Source organism: Numida meleagris, chromosome 18, assembly GCF_002078875.1.
Source record: "Numida meleagris isolate 19003 breed g44 Domestic line chromosome 18, NumMel1.0, whole genome shotgun sequence".
NCBI lineage: Eukaryota > Metazoa > Chordata > Aves > Galliformes > Numididae > Numida > Numida meleagris.
This window is the reverse complement of record NC_034426.1, coordinates 2,837,185-2,849,262: the sequence shown is the minus strand read 5'-3', so window position 1 is coordinate 2,849,262 and position 12,078 is coordinate 2,837,185. Positions and strand designations below refer to the sequence as shown.

Below are 12,078 nucleotides of genomic sequence, written 5' to 3'. Positions count from 1 at the left end.
GACTTGTAAAAAACAGCTAAGCCAAGGACAGCCCAATCTTTAGTCCTGACTGAGACAAGCAACAATCTTTAGGGCAGTAGCCAAGAAAGAAACTGAAAATAAATACACAACGCTGTGCTGGAATCGAAGGTTTGCTTAGAGTAACTCGTCTGCTACTTAAACTTGGATTGTTCCCCTGGCCCCTCTTTACCAGATATAAGACGTTGTACTTAAGTAGTACCAAATATCCCTTCAGCCTCTACGTGTGGTGTTCCTCTATGTGTTGTGTTCCTCTACATGTGGTGTTCCTCTATGTGTTGTGTTCCTCTACATGTGGTGTTCCTCTATGTGTTGTGTTCCTTTCTTTTGGTCATGCTTGCTTGTAGACATTTGACGCTGAGGTGTAGATGTTGACCAACATATGTCTGTTTCTGCTGGGTGATCGTGGGTACAGCGTTTTTTCTCTGCGGGACTCAATTCCTCCATTTGCAAAGAGGAGCTGCTAATAGTCCTCATCGTTGTAAACCGAGATCTTCTAACAAAGGGTTGGCAATAATCTGCTGACTAAAAAGAGGAGGTATCCAGAGTTCTCCACTGCCACCATGGTCTTGAGTACATCACTCGGACAAACGCTGTATCAGCGGATGGAATGCCAAGCCTCCACTTAATGGATGTTGAATTTCTCCATAATCTACTGGCCACTGGGATCATGAATACAGTTTTTTTGTAATGAAAATTACTTATTTGGTAAAAGAGTGTGGTCAATTTTATTGTGATGCATTTGTGGGGTGTGTTGTCCCAGTTTCCTCAGCAAGGAGGATTACTTTCAAAACGTAGAGTGAGAGGAACCAGACTGTGCAAACAACTAAATTATACCGGTGGTCAAAGTTTAAGTAATAGTTAATGCACTAATTTCAGAATAGGAAATATATTAAAAAAAAAAAAAAACATGCAAAAGCTTTTCTTGATTTCCATAATGAATGAGAACTGCTGCGATCCTTCAGTATATTTTCACCCACGCTTTTGTTTATGGTAAGAAGCGTGTAGGAATGCACAGCAGCCAACCTGGTGGAAAGACTTCTTTCAGAGCACTGCAGTTGTGCTGTGCATGCCACACTCACTCCCCTGGAGGGCCCTGGAGCCGTTGTCCTGATGAAATCTTGTTTCTCCCAGCGGACCAGAACAAGGCCAGGCCTTCAGACAAGAACATACCTAACATCAGCATCGCCCAAATAAGTGCCATCGGTTGTGCTGAGTGTTTCTGGAAAGAAGATGAGTGGAGTTCATATCACTTAACCTTAAACATCTCGTTTGACCTAATTCTTGATACCCCTCTAATTCTTGGATGCAAACTGGTGTCGTTAGAGAGCAGTTAATCTGAGTTATTTTAGGCGTCTGGAATTGCACCCCAGAGCCAGTTCCTCTGCACTGATTACATAGGGAGCCTACGCCATTGGCTCAGACATAGGTGCCTGAGAATAGATAAGAGGTTTCTTTCACCTAAGGTGTTAGAACAGAACGTGCTGGATATTGGAGGCTTTGCAATGGCTCTGGGTTGGGTAACACATGTCCGAACACACGGTGCCACTTGGCTGAGCTGTTGCAACCGCGTGAGATCTTCACAGTTTAAGAGCTGTGTACAAGACGCTTCTGAGCTTTAGTCTCAGCCTAGACTGGGTAAGGCCTAAAGCAGTCGCTGATCCCCAAGATAAGAATTCTTTCAGCAGTCCTGTAATCAAAGGAAAAAAAAACATCTTTTCTTTCAAGTACTGCTTTCATCTTGTTTCTCCCGCCAACGCTGGGATTTTGTGCTGTGCCACCAAACACAGCTGACTGTTTCTGGTGTCAGCTTGGATGAGCTTACGCTCCTGTTGTGGCTGTGTGTCTGGGCTGATGGAAGCGACAGAACTGCACTGGGGCTTCTGGGAGCGTAACCTTTAGGTAAGCGACAGAGCAATTGTCTGAGCAGCTCTAGAGAGGTGCTCCATCCCTCTGAAAGGGAAATCAAGTGGAAAGATGCTTAAATGCTTGGGCCATTTCCTACCTGCTTACTCATGATGGCAGGACACGAAATATTTTTGTTCCATTTGTTTCCCTAGATGCGTGTGTGAGCATCCCCTTCCGTACCACTTTGACTGCACGGTGTTTCAAATGTGATAGCCCTGACGTGTCAGATTGGATGCCAGCTTTCTACATGGGATCATTTAAGGGAAAGCTATGGTCCCGCTCACCTGTGCAAAATTAGCAAGTCCTCATATATTCGTAGGACGAAGCTTGAGTGCTTGTGTGCTTCTCCATCAGCGCAGGGCTGTTGGTCTGCACGCAGCCCCTGTGGCTAAAAACAAAGGTGATGGGCAAACAGCAGTGCTGCCCTGCACAACGAGGGGGTCACGACGTTGATTGTCACCCTGAAGCTGTGACAAGCAGGGCAGGGGTGGCTGGGTGGATAGCTTTGTGGAGAGCGCTGATGGCAGGGACACAAATTCGAGTCTGAGCTCTGGAGCAGCAGGAATGGGTCCGTCAGTGAGCGCTCTGGCCCCAGATGATCTTTCTTTCTCTTCTTAAAATTCCCTAGAGAAAGTGTAGTCAGAGAGGCAGGCTTGCCAAAAGGATTTGAGGAGATGACTTAAGAAATGTTTCTAGCTTCATCTTATCGAAGCTCGGTTCTCCTCTCGGTTTTACATCAGCACTGCAGAATGCACGAGCGCGAGGGAAGCCTGGAGCAGGTCAGCTTGGGGAGCGTGCAGTGCCGGGCAGCAGCAGCCCTGGCTCGCTGCTGGAACACAGTATGCAGCAGTCAATAGCATGGATGGATAATTGAACAAAGGGCCCCGGGGATGGCTGCCTTTTAAAGCTGAGCGAGGAAGCTCAGACCTGCAGGAGTCCTGAGGAGGACTCAGAAGCACCTCCTCTCCCAGCTCCCTTCTGGTGACACGCTGTCTCCGTAGGCAGCTACAGAGAGGAGACCAAACATCTTGTATCCACACCCGCAAACGCCAACTTGGGTTGGGATGCAGGGAAAATATCAGGAAGCGCAGCAAGCTGGCAGTTGAAGCAGAGGCGTTGGTGTCGGGTGCTTCAGGTTCTATTTTTGACTTGGACCAACCATTTCTTTTTGATTCAGCTTTCCCTCTGCAAGATGGAAAATAAGGCTGCTTGCGGGCGGATCGTTCTGCGGAGGGCAGGGCTGTCAGAGGACGATGCTTTGTTGAATTCTGCTTTGTTCTGCTCTGCTTTGCTGCCTGCATCCCCGCTGTGCGTTCCTGGGCTGAGGATGGAGAAGGGTCACAGCCTCCAATGACAGAACTGTTGTCAGGTGGGACTCGGCACTGTTATGGCACAGCCTGGGGCCTTCTGCTGCAGCACCTGACGTGCAGAGGTTCAGCTGCTGCCCTTTGGGTGATCCAGGGTGGCTGCAGAGCCAGAGAAGTACACTGAAAGGAGCTGCAGCCCTGGTGCAAAGCACTTTCATTGCTGTCCAAGGCACGGATTGGAGTTTGGGGACTGGCACAAGGCGTGGTGGAGTCACCAACCCTGGAGGTGTTCAGGAACCGTGGAGATGTGACACTGGGAGAGGTGGGCATGGTGGGGCTGGGCTGACGGTTGGACTCAGTGATCTTAGCTGCCTTTTCCAACCTTCATGATTCTGTAACTCCATAGCCCAGCACCGTGTGCTTCCATCTAACTCCAGCTCTGGGAATTAGCAGCAGGCAGGTGGTGAAGGCCGAGTGCTGGCCATCAGCTCAGGGCTCCCCTCCTGCCTCTGAGGGAAGGAGCTCCTGCAGGCTGCAGGTGCCTTCAATTTGCTGCATTCTCCAGACCCCCCGGCAATCAGGGCTTCCCCCTTTTTTTTCCAGGAAGTACCTCCAACTCCTCTCGTTCCTCTTGCACCAATGAAAGGTGCCAGAACGTGACTTGAGTTGCGCCCAGCGAGTCTCTCCTTTCTAGAACCCCAACCCAGAGCCGCATCTCTGCTGAGCCGAAGGTGAGACTCACGATCGGTGTTTTTCCCCCTGCTCATTAAGAAAGGACGCTCCTGCTCGCAGGCAGCCGCTCCCCGGGACCCGCCGCTAGGCGGAGCGTGCCCTCCTCCCTTCCACCCTCCCGCTCCGCTTCCGCCGGGGCCCGGCAAGCAGCGGCATTTGGGTGCGGGGCGGCCCCGGAGCCGCCCCTTTGTTCGCGGGGCCGGGCCGGGCTGTGCCCGCAGCGCCCGGCATCCTCCTCCTTCCTCCTCCTCCTCCTTCTTCTTCTTCCTCCCCCTCCTCCAATCCGCGCAGCTCCCTCCGGCGCGCAGGGAGTGGCACGGCGGCCGCACGGCAGGGCTGCGGGCTGCGGGAGGTAAGGGAGAGCCGCGGGATGGGGCTGGGGCAGCCCCAACAAAGGAGGGGCGGATGGATGGATGGATGTGTGGATGGATGGATGGATGGGACTCATGTCCGGGGCTGGGCGCTGTCAGCGCGGATCGCGGCAGAAGGGTCGGTCGCGGTGTAACATTGTCCTTGGGTCGGGGTGGGGGGGGGGGGAAAGGAGCCGTCCTCGTTTCGTGCTGGATGCCAGGGGCTGTGCTGCGTGCTCCGGGTGGGGCCGTGCTGCTGCGCTGAGCCCCCGCTGCGCGCCCACCTGGGCACGGCCCGAGCGGAGCGTGGGGCGGCGGCCCCGTGGCCCTGAGCAGCCCCGGCTGGGAGCGGCGGTGCTGAGCGATGGAGACCGGAGCGGGTGTCAGCATCGAGCGCCGAGCGAGTCGCAGCTTTGCAGCGAGAGGACTGTTTTTCTTTTGTCTCCGGCTGCTGGCTGGGCTGGGTCTCCCCGCTGCCTTTTTGTTCTGTTCTAACCCAGCTATCGACGTGGGCTATAGGAGTGGCTGTGGTGCGATTATTTTTGTTTGCAGCAAGGAGATGCGCTCTCGAGGAAGCGCTGCGTGCTGCTGGGGGATGGCAGCACGGATCTCGGACTGATCGAGCTGCTCCCGGGCTCCCTTTGCTTCCTGGCCCGTAGCACCGAGCTGGTGGGGCCCGGGGCAGAGGCGTGGTGCTGTCTCGGGGTATCGGGGTGGCTGCAGCTGCGGCAGGGGAGAGCTGGGAGACAAAGCGCTGTCAGTGCTGCTACTGCTGCTCTGTGTCAGCCTCAAAAGGCTGCAAAGCCCGGCTCGGGAGCAGAGCATCCTGCTGGAGCGGATGGCAAGTTTCATCACCACTAGCTTGAAAGGTTTCCTTGGGAGGTGACTTGTGCTTTGAGAACGGGTCAGTGTATGGCCACATATATTCAGAGCGGTTTTGCATACATGTATATGGCCGGGTTTGTTGGCCTTGTCCCTTTTCCTACTGCTGCTGGGCAGCATTCTCCCACCCAGTGGTGCTCCTGGGCCTCCTCGGCCCCTGCCCTGCTGGGGAGGGGATGCTTTCAGCATAACACAGCCCCTTGCCTTGGTCTTAACTTGGGTCGTTTTAAGAAATGACCTGCCTGCTGCCGGAGCCTGCCGGGATGAAGGAGGAGCTGTGTGCTGACAGAAAGGTGCCAGCAATCGCAGGGCTTCAAAGCACAGCGCTGCCTCAAAGCGCTGGCACCAACCGCTGCAGCGTGGCAGAAGCTGTGCTGCAACCAGTTTGTTCCAGGGGCACTCAAGTGCATGGCATGCCGTCAGGGAAAACCTGTGTGTTCCAGCAGTGCTCGTAGGGTAAGTGTGGCCTGGGTTGCCTGCTGAGGCCCAGGCCTGTGTCTGCTGCTCTTCTTTGGCCTCCTGCTGCCTGTGGCCCTGGAGGTGCCGTAATTTAGCCCAGCAAGTTGCGTTCCTGGTGCTCTTCCTCTTTCTCTCTGCTTGAGCTCGGAAGAAATGATGAAGAACTTGGAAGAGTTTCCCGGTGCAGAGGGATGTGTAAGGGTACGCACCCTGCAGGTCCCTGGGCGGTGACATGGGGAAGGGCAGGGTTTCACCTCCTGAGGTTGCTGGTTTTATTTTTCAAATGCTTTCTCTCTCCATGAAACGTCAGGGGGGATGGGTATATCTCATATTCTTCTGTCATAATCCTGATGGGACAAGAGGCAATCTATAAAGCAGGCTCCATGCCCCAGGTGCACGCTGTTGGTACTGCTTTGTGAAGTGCATGGCAGCATTGATATAGTGAGTTGTACCTGGGAAAGCCCAGGTACAGGCACTGGCACCTGAGCATGACTTGTTGCTGACCTACATTGGACACCGGTGTGGGCTTAGCTCAGAGAGATCTGTTTTTTTCAGAAATATCTCCTAATAATGCCTGGTGACCTGTTTTCCCCTTTGTCTCCCAGGGGTCTGAGCACAAGGACAGCCAAGGAAGCTGCTGATAAGGGGCAAGCAGATGCTTTCTGCTGCTCTGTTGCTGTGTTAGATGGCCAGCGATGCCTGTCTGTTGTTCTTATATCCCTGCTTGATGCGACTGGGAACGTGGAGTTCAGCAAAGCTGGGGCTTTGCGGTGCAGCTGGCTTTCTGACACCTGAATCAGAGCTGCTGATAAAGAGGGCAAGCTGCCAGAGGTCACTCTGGGAGCCCCCGAGCTGACCACTTTGTTGAGCTGTGGTGCGAAATGGGACAAATCCATTTTGCTTTCTTTGTGTCTGAGTTTAACTTCTCGCTCTCGTATCGCTGTGCAGCTCTTGCTGTAGCTAGCAGTGGAAAAATGACTTCACTGCATGTGACCGAGTCTGGCACCTCCAAGTAATACTTAGTGCTATTCCTGAAAAAATAACAAAGAAACCTCATTTAAAAAAAAAAAAAAAGGCAGGCTTTCTGCATCAGGCTGTGTGGAGGCAATTCCCATGACGTGGCACTGTTCTTCGTTTTCTAAACGAGTGAAATGGTGTCCAGAAAATAGCTGTGGTTGCTTCAGACAGAGCATAAGCCAAGAAGTACGTGCGAGGAAATAGCACCCAGCGCTGTCGTGCTTTGTTATCAGTTTCGGTGTGATGGAATCCAATGGGATGCTGACTTGAATTGTGTGACTTGTTTGATTTTGAGAGTGAATGTTCTCAGCTCTAACGCTGACTCCCTCGGTGACTCTGCCTGTGCCTGGGACAGCCAGCTGATTATTTTTAAGAAGCGTTTATACTCTGTCTATAAACAATCAGAACGACTTCCCAAGTCTTTCTTGTGCTGGGTGTGGAGAGCTGTGCTGGTAGAGGTTCATCCCTGCTATGTGATCTCAGGAAAATCCTTTCCATCTCTCTTTCAGCTCCTTCCAGGTGCATGGTGTTGCAGCTCTCACTGCTTTGAGGTCTGAGGATGGAAACTGTTGGATATCTGGGCCTTGGGGTTGAGGTGCTTTTAATCCTTCTCCTGTTCTCCCCCCCCAGTTTCTTTATGGAAGATAATGCAAATAAAAGTGTTTTGGTTGTCTCACAGCTCTTGGCTGATGGGAATCCAATTGGATTTTACTGAGTAACTTGTGTAGTGTAGGGGAAGTATGCATGGGTATTGGTTACACCGGTAGGAATTCACCAAAATCTGGGGTGGTGGAAACCTCCCGGGCTGGTCAGACCCATCCCTCTGTCCCAGGTCCCTTTCCCTGGCTGATCTGTTCTCCTTCTTCCATGGACATATTCCTCCCCCCGTTATTTGTTGCATCATGCTCTGGGAACGCTTGTGTCCGCCAATTAGCGCTGGAAACTTTTCAGCAAGGCTGCCAGGCAGGGAGCAGCCGCTTGTTGCAGCAACCAGTGCTTTCCCAGCCCTGCAAACCCTCCCGTTCACAGCCCACAGTCACATCCCTGCAGCAGAAAGTATCCTGGGTGCTGGGACAAACCCTGGGGAGGGAAGGAGGCTTCTCCTGGAAGATATGGAGAGGCAGCTATGCTGTGAGATGCATTTAATGGGCTTCTTAGCCTCGTGTTTGCCCGCTGTGCAGTGTTTGTGATGCTGCCTCTGGTCAGCCCTCTGCATGGAGCCCATCCTAGTGATGGAAGTGCTCCTAGCTATATTTAGCTGATAGCTATTTGTTTTATAACACCGAGGTCTGTGCAAACTGGAGTAGGTCAACCTGCAACCTTGAGTAAGTACTCTTGTTTCTCTGGACTTCTTCCTCCAAGCTTGTCAATGGGGGATGTTCTAGTTGGCGATCAACCCACCAGCTATTGCTAATGGAGGTTTAATGATGGACAACGTGGCACAAACCTGGAATAAGAGAGTGTTTCTGCCTTTTTGTGCTTGGTTGTGTCTTCTGCTAAGCTGAACCTGCTTAGTCACCTGCTGTCAGGACTTCCCGGAGCCCAAGTGCCTGATGCTGGAGCTTTATGGGCTGCATTGCCTAGGTGTTCCCTTTGAAGCACTATAGGAATCCCCCCGGCCAAGTCTGAAGGAAGAGATGTCTCAATGCACGAGATCAGACAGCCGTATTGTGGCAGTTTATTTGCTTGGGAGGAATAGTAATGTCTGGTGTTAGGAGCATCTAAATATGGAGTAAGGCTATGTTATTCCTTTGAGCACACAAATGTGGAAATGTCAGCCCAAGTGGGTGCTCTTGGGTGGGTGATTGTATAGTTCAGGTTTAGGGAACGCTATGATATGTTCTGCCTTGGGGTGCCAAAAACTAAGAGAGTGCACCTTCTAGAAGAGGTGACGACTTGGTTTTCACTCTCCCTTTTGGGAGAGTGGCCTTCCTGTGGCTGTGTGTGGCTCAGTGCCTGAAGGCATCAGGCTGCAATCTCAGCTTCTTTGCTCCTGGTGCAATCTGAAGTCAATGACGAATTGCAAGGTGTGGTGCAGGGCAGAAGGGGATCACGTAGCAATGCAGTCTGATAAGGATCTGATTTGATCCGGCTTGCCAAAATGATTATGATTTTTGACCATTGAAAGGGATGGGAAATGATAGAATCATAGAATATCCCAAGTTGGAAGGGACCCATAAGGATCATCAGCTCCTGGCTCCACCCAAAATTTAGATAAGAATTTGAATAAGAGATGTTGTATCATGTGCTGTGATGTTTGTGAGCTATCTGAGCTCCTGGCTCTTCTGAGTGCCATTGTGCTGGGGTTCCAGGTGGCCGAGGAAGAAGAGCTGACCAATGCATACTGGCCAAGAGTGAGCAGTTACAGGCCTCCTTGCCCCCACTGCTGGTTCTGGTGGGAGCTGTGTAGATGTTGGTGCCAGCTGTGGTCCATGCAAGCTGTAGTGTTTGAAGAGGCTGGGGACAAAGCAGCCATCAATGCCCGTGGCCTGGGGTCAGCTTCCTGGGTGTGGGGATGAGCAGGGGGAGGAGGATGGTGCTGCAGGGAATGGCTCCAGCACTGCCCCGCTGCTGCCAGCGCAGGGATGGAACTCGGGGTGTAAAGCTGAGTTCCAGCAAATAACAAATGAAGTGTCAGGGTGAACGTTAATGCTGCGTTAAATCAAGGACTCAACAGCAGGGAAATTCCACAAGTTCAGCTCCTTCTGCAGGGCGCGTGGCAGGGCTGAGTTATGGCAGAGCTCGTTTAATGGCAGGAGCGGTTTCTCCAATAGTAAAATACGAAGCCGTTATCACGGAATACGTTCATCGTGTGTCATTGCCTTTCCTGCCTGCTGCCTTTCCATGGAATTGAGTCACCGTTAGATCCAGTCTGAATTGCTGTGCTCTGTCCCTGGAGGTTGGCAGTTCTGCCTTCTCCGTGTGCGTGGTTCCTTTCCCATGTGAGCAATGCTGTGTTGGGGGCACACCCCCATTATTGCTGTAGGACACTGTCCCTTCCAGGGCTTAACGCCAGGCAGCAGCAACTCCTGCAGCTCCCAAACCTTCCCTGGGACTTTCCCCACAAGGTGGGGATGGTTCTGCTCTGTAATAAACATGCAATTGTTGCTCTCTACGGTGCTGCTCTCCATGAAATGCTCTGCCCCGTGGGGAGCTGAGCTCACCAACCGGTTTGTTGTGGGTGCCTACATCCTTTGTATTTTCCAGCTTTGCCTCAGGTTTTACTTTGTGGTTTTTAGTTATAGAATGCAGTGGGATGCTTTTGTACGTTCCTCCTCTAATAAGCTTTGTTTTACCACTAAATCACAGGACAGCGAGTCTGTCGGGGTGGTTAGAACTAGTTTTGGAAAGGTGTGAAGGCTTTAAATGAAAGGCCTGCAGGCTTTCCCTTTGCGTTCTGTGCTAATTATTACAAAACTTGGGTGAGGAAGTAAACTCAGCGCGGGGTTTTTTTTAGATGTTAATCACCTTTGGGAGATGTAAGGAAACTGATGGTAACCACGGAATTTTCTGGCTGAGGAACCTGGTGAGTTCTCCAGCAGCAGCATGGGAGCAGATGGCAGAGGATGCCACGGTTCCTCCCCATATCTGATGGCAATTCACTGCTCTTGTTCCTGAGGCACTCTGCCTGCTCCTCTACGGGAGGAGGAAATGTTTTCTTGGGAGAGGACTCTGACCTTAATTAAGGATGAGAGTCTCTTATTTCCTCCGTGCTTCAATTAAATGGAAGGATTTAAACCTAATCCGACACGTGCTTCAGAAATAGGTTTCTGATTGCTTGTTGGAAGCAGGAACTAATCAGAGAAGTGAGAAGGGATGGGATGATTACCTGGGATCAGATGGGACATCAGAAGGCATTAAAAGATAAAACTCCCCTTTCTTCTCAGCATAAGCTTCTCCCTTCTAGCCGAGCTGCAGTTTGGCTTTATCAGATCGTGGTGTTTGTGTGTACTGGATTCGGTTCCTGTCCCTTTTGCGGACCAGACTCAAACCATTCAGTCTTTAGGATTTTGCTTTCAAGGCAGAATTCTTATCTTAAACCCTCTCCCCCATCTTTTCAGCATGGCCAGCATTGCCAGGAGCCTTGGGCACCAGATCTTAACCCGTGCTTGCCTGTGGCACATGTAGGGAAGTGGGCAGCAATGTAATGACTTTGTGCTTGAGCTTTATTGCACGGGATTCTCAATTTTCTGAGGGGAATGGAGTGCAGAAAAGCTTGAAAGCATGAAGTGAATGCAGCCCAAGTGCCCAGAAACAAGAAATGAAGTAACTTTACATAACTTTAATAGATACCAGTACCTTTAGGCCAGTGATGGTTTTGTCCAAGGCCTAATAAATAAGTACAAAATGACTCTGAAAGCTTTTTGCCTTTATCTTTTCTGCTTATTGAAGTGGTGAAGAGCTCCTCCAGCTATTGGTGAACCCCTTCCTTTCGTAGCAGTTGGGTTTCAGGGATGCGTTGTGCTCCGGGCTCTGTTTGCAGCGTCGGCAGTGACTGGTGCTGGTGGTTTCTGCAACCACAAATGCTGTGGGCAAACCCAGAAACCTCCTGAAGTCTCTCTGAGGTACAAAACCAGACTGTGGGTAGAAAGTTAGGCTCCGGCTTTTATGCTTAACTCTCCTGGACACGCATGCAAGGGAAGCAGAGTCATCATAGAATCCTTAGAGTTGGAAGGGACCTCAGAAGGCCATCTAGTCTATGATTCTATGATTCTATGATTCTATGATTCTATGATTCTATGATTCTATGATTCTATGATTCTATGATTCTATGATTCTATGATTCTATGATTCAGTCCAACTCCCCTGCAATGAGCAGGGATGGATGTCCAAACCCAAGTGCTGCTGAGCTCAGCTACGTGTTGTTTGGCATCTCGTGGGGCTGTTTCTCCTTCCTGCCATTTCTCCATATGGAGTCGCTGTTATTACACCATCAGCAGCTGCAGGTGGAATTCCTGGACTTCCCAGGCTTTATCTTTATTATTAATGTAAGAATCTCCGTGAACGCAGCCACGCTGCCGTGTTGTTCTGTAACAGCCCTGAAAATGGCTGAAACTCACTTTGTGTTCCTTCTGCTTGCATACGTGCTCCCATAGGGCTGCATACAGAACCCCTGGGGTTCCTCGTCCTCAGCATTCATGTGCAGAAAGCTGGCCTGGAGTTTGCAATTGCTTGTGTATTATTTCATCACAAAACATCATCTGCGATGGAAGTAGGTAAAAGCAGACTTTGTTGTGCAAACCTTTTTGTAGCCAAATAATTGTTTTAGGAATCACTGATGAAGTGCGTGAGTCAAGATTGCCTTAAACAGAAGTGTTGTACTGCTTGTCTGCACTCTCTCTGTCGTTCACTTTCCACGCAACACGGCAACCTTGATTTCCATCAGTATGATAACTGGGTACTTT

General features: G+C 51.0%; 1 protein-coding gene across 4 annotated transcripts in view; it reads left to right on the top strand.

Annotated features, from left to right (window-relative positions):
* The window catches only part of CLIP2 (CAP-Gly domain containing linker protein 2), a 60,354-nt gene continuing 52,146 nt past the window's right edge, over positions 3,871-12,078 (top strand). The window contains exon 1 of one of the 4 annotated variants that reach the window (XM_021415639.1): positions 3,871-3,964. The gene's annotated coding sequence lies outside the window, so the exon portion shown is untranslated. Of the gene's footprint in view, positions 3,965-4,079; positions 4,318-12,078 lie in introns of those variants that run through there. The other 3 variants (XR_002443995.1, XM_021415638.1, XM_021415640.1) reach the window with 3 other exon arrangements.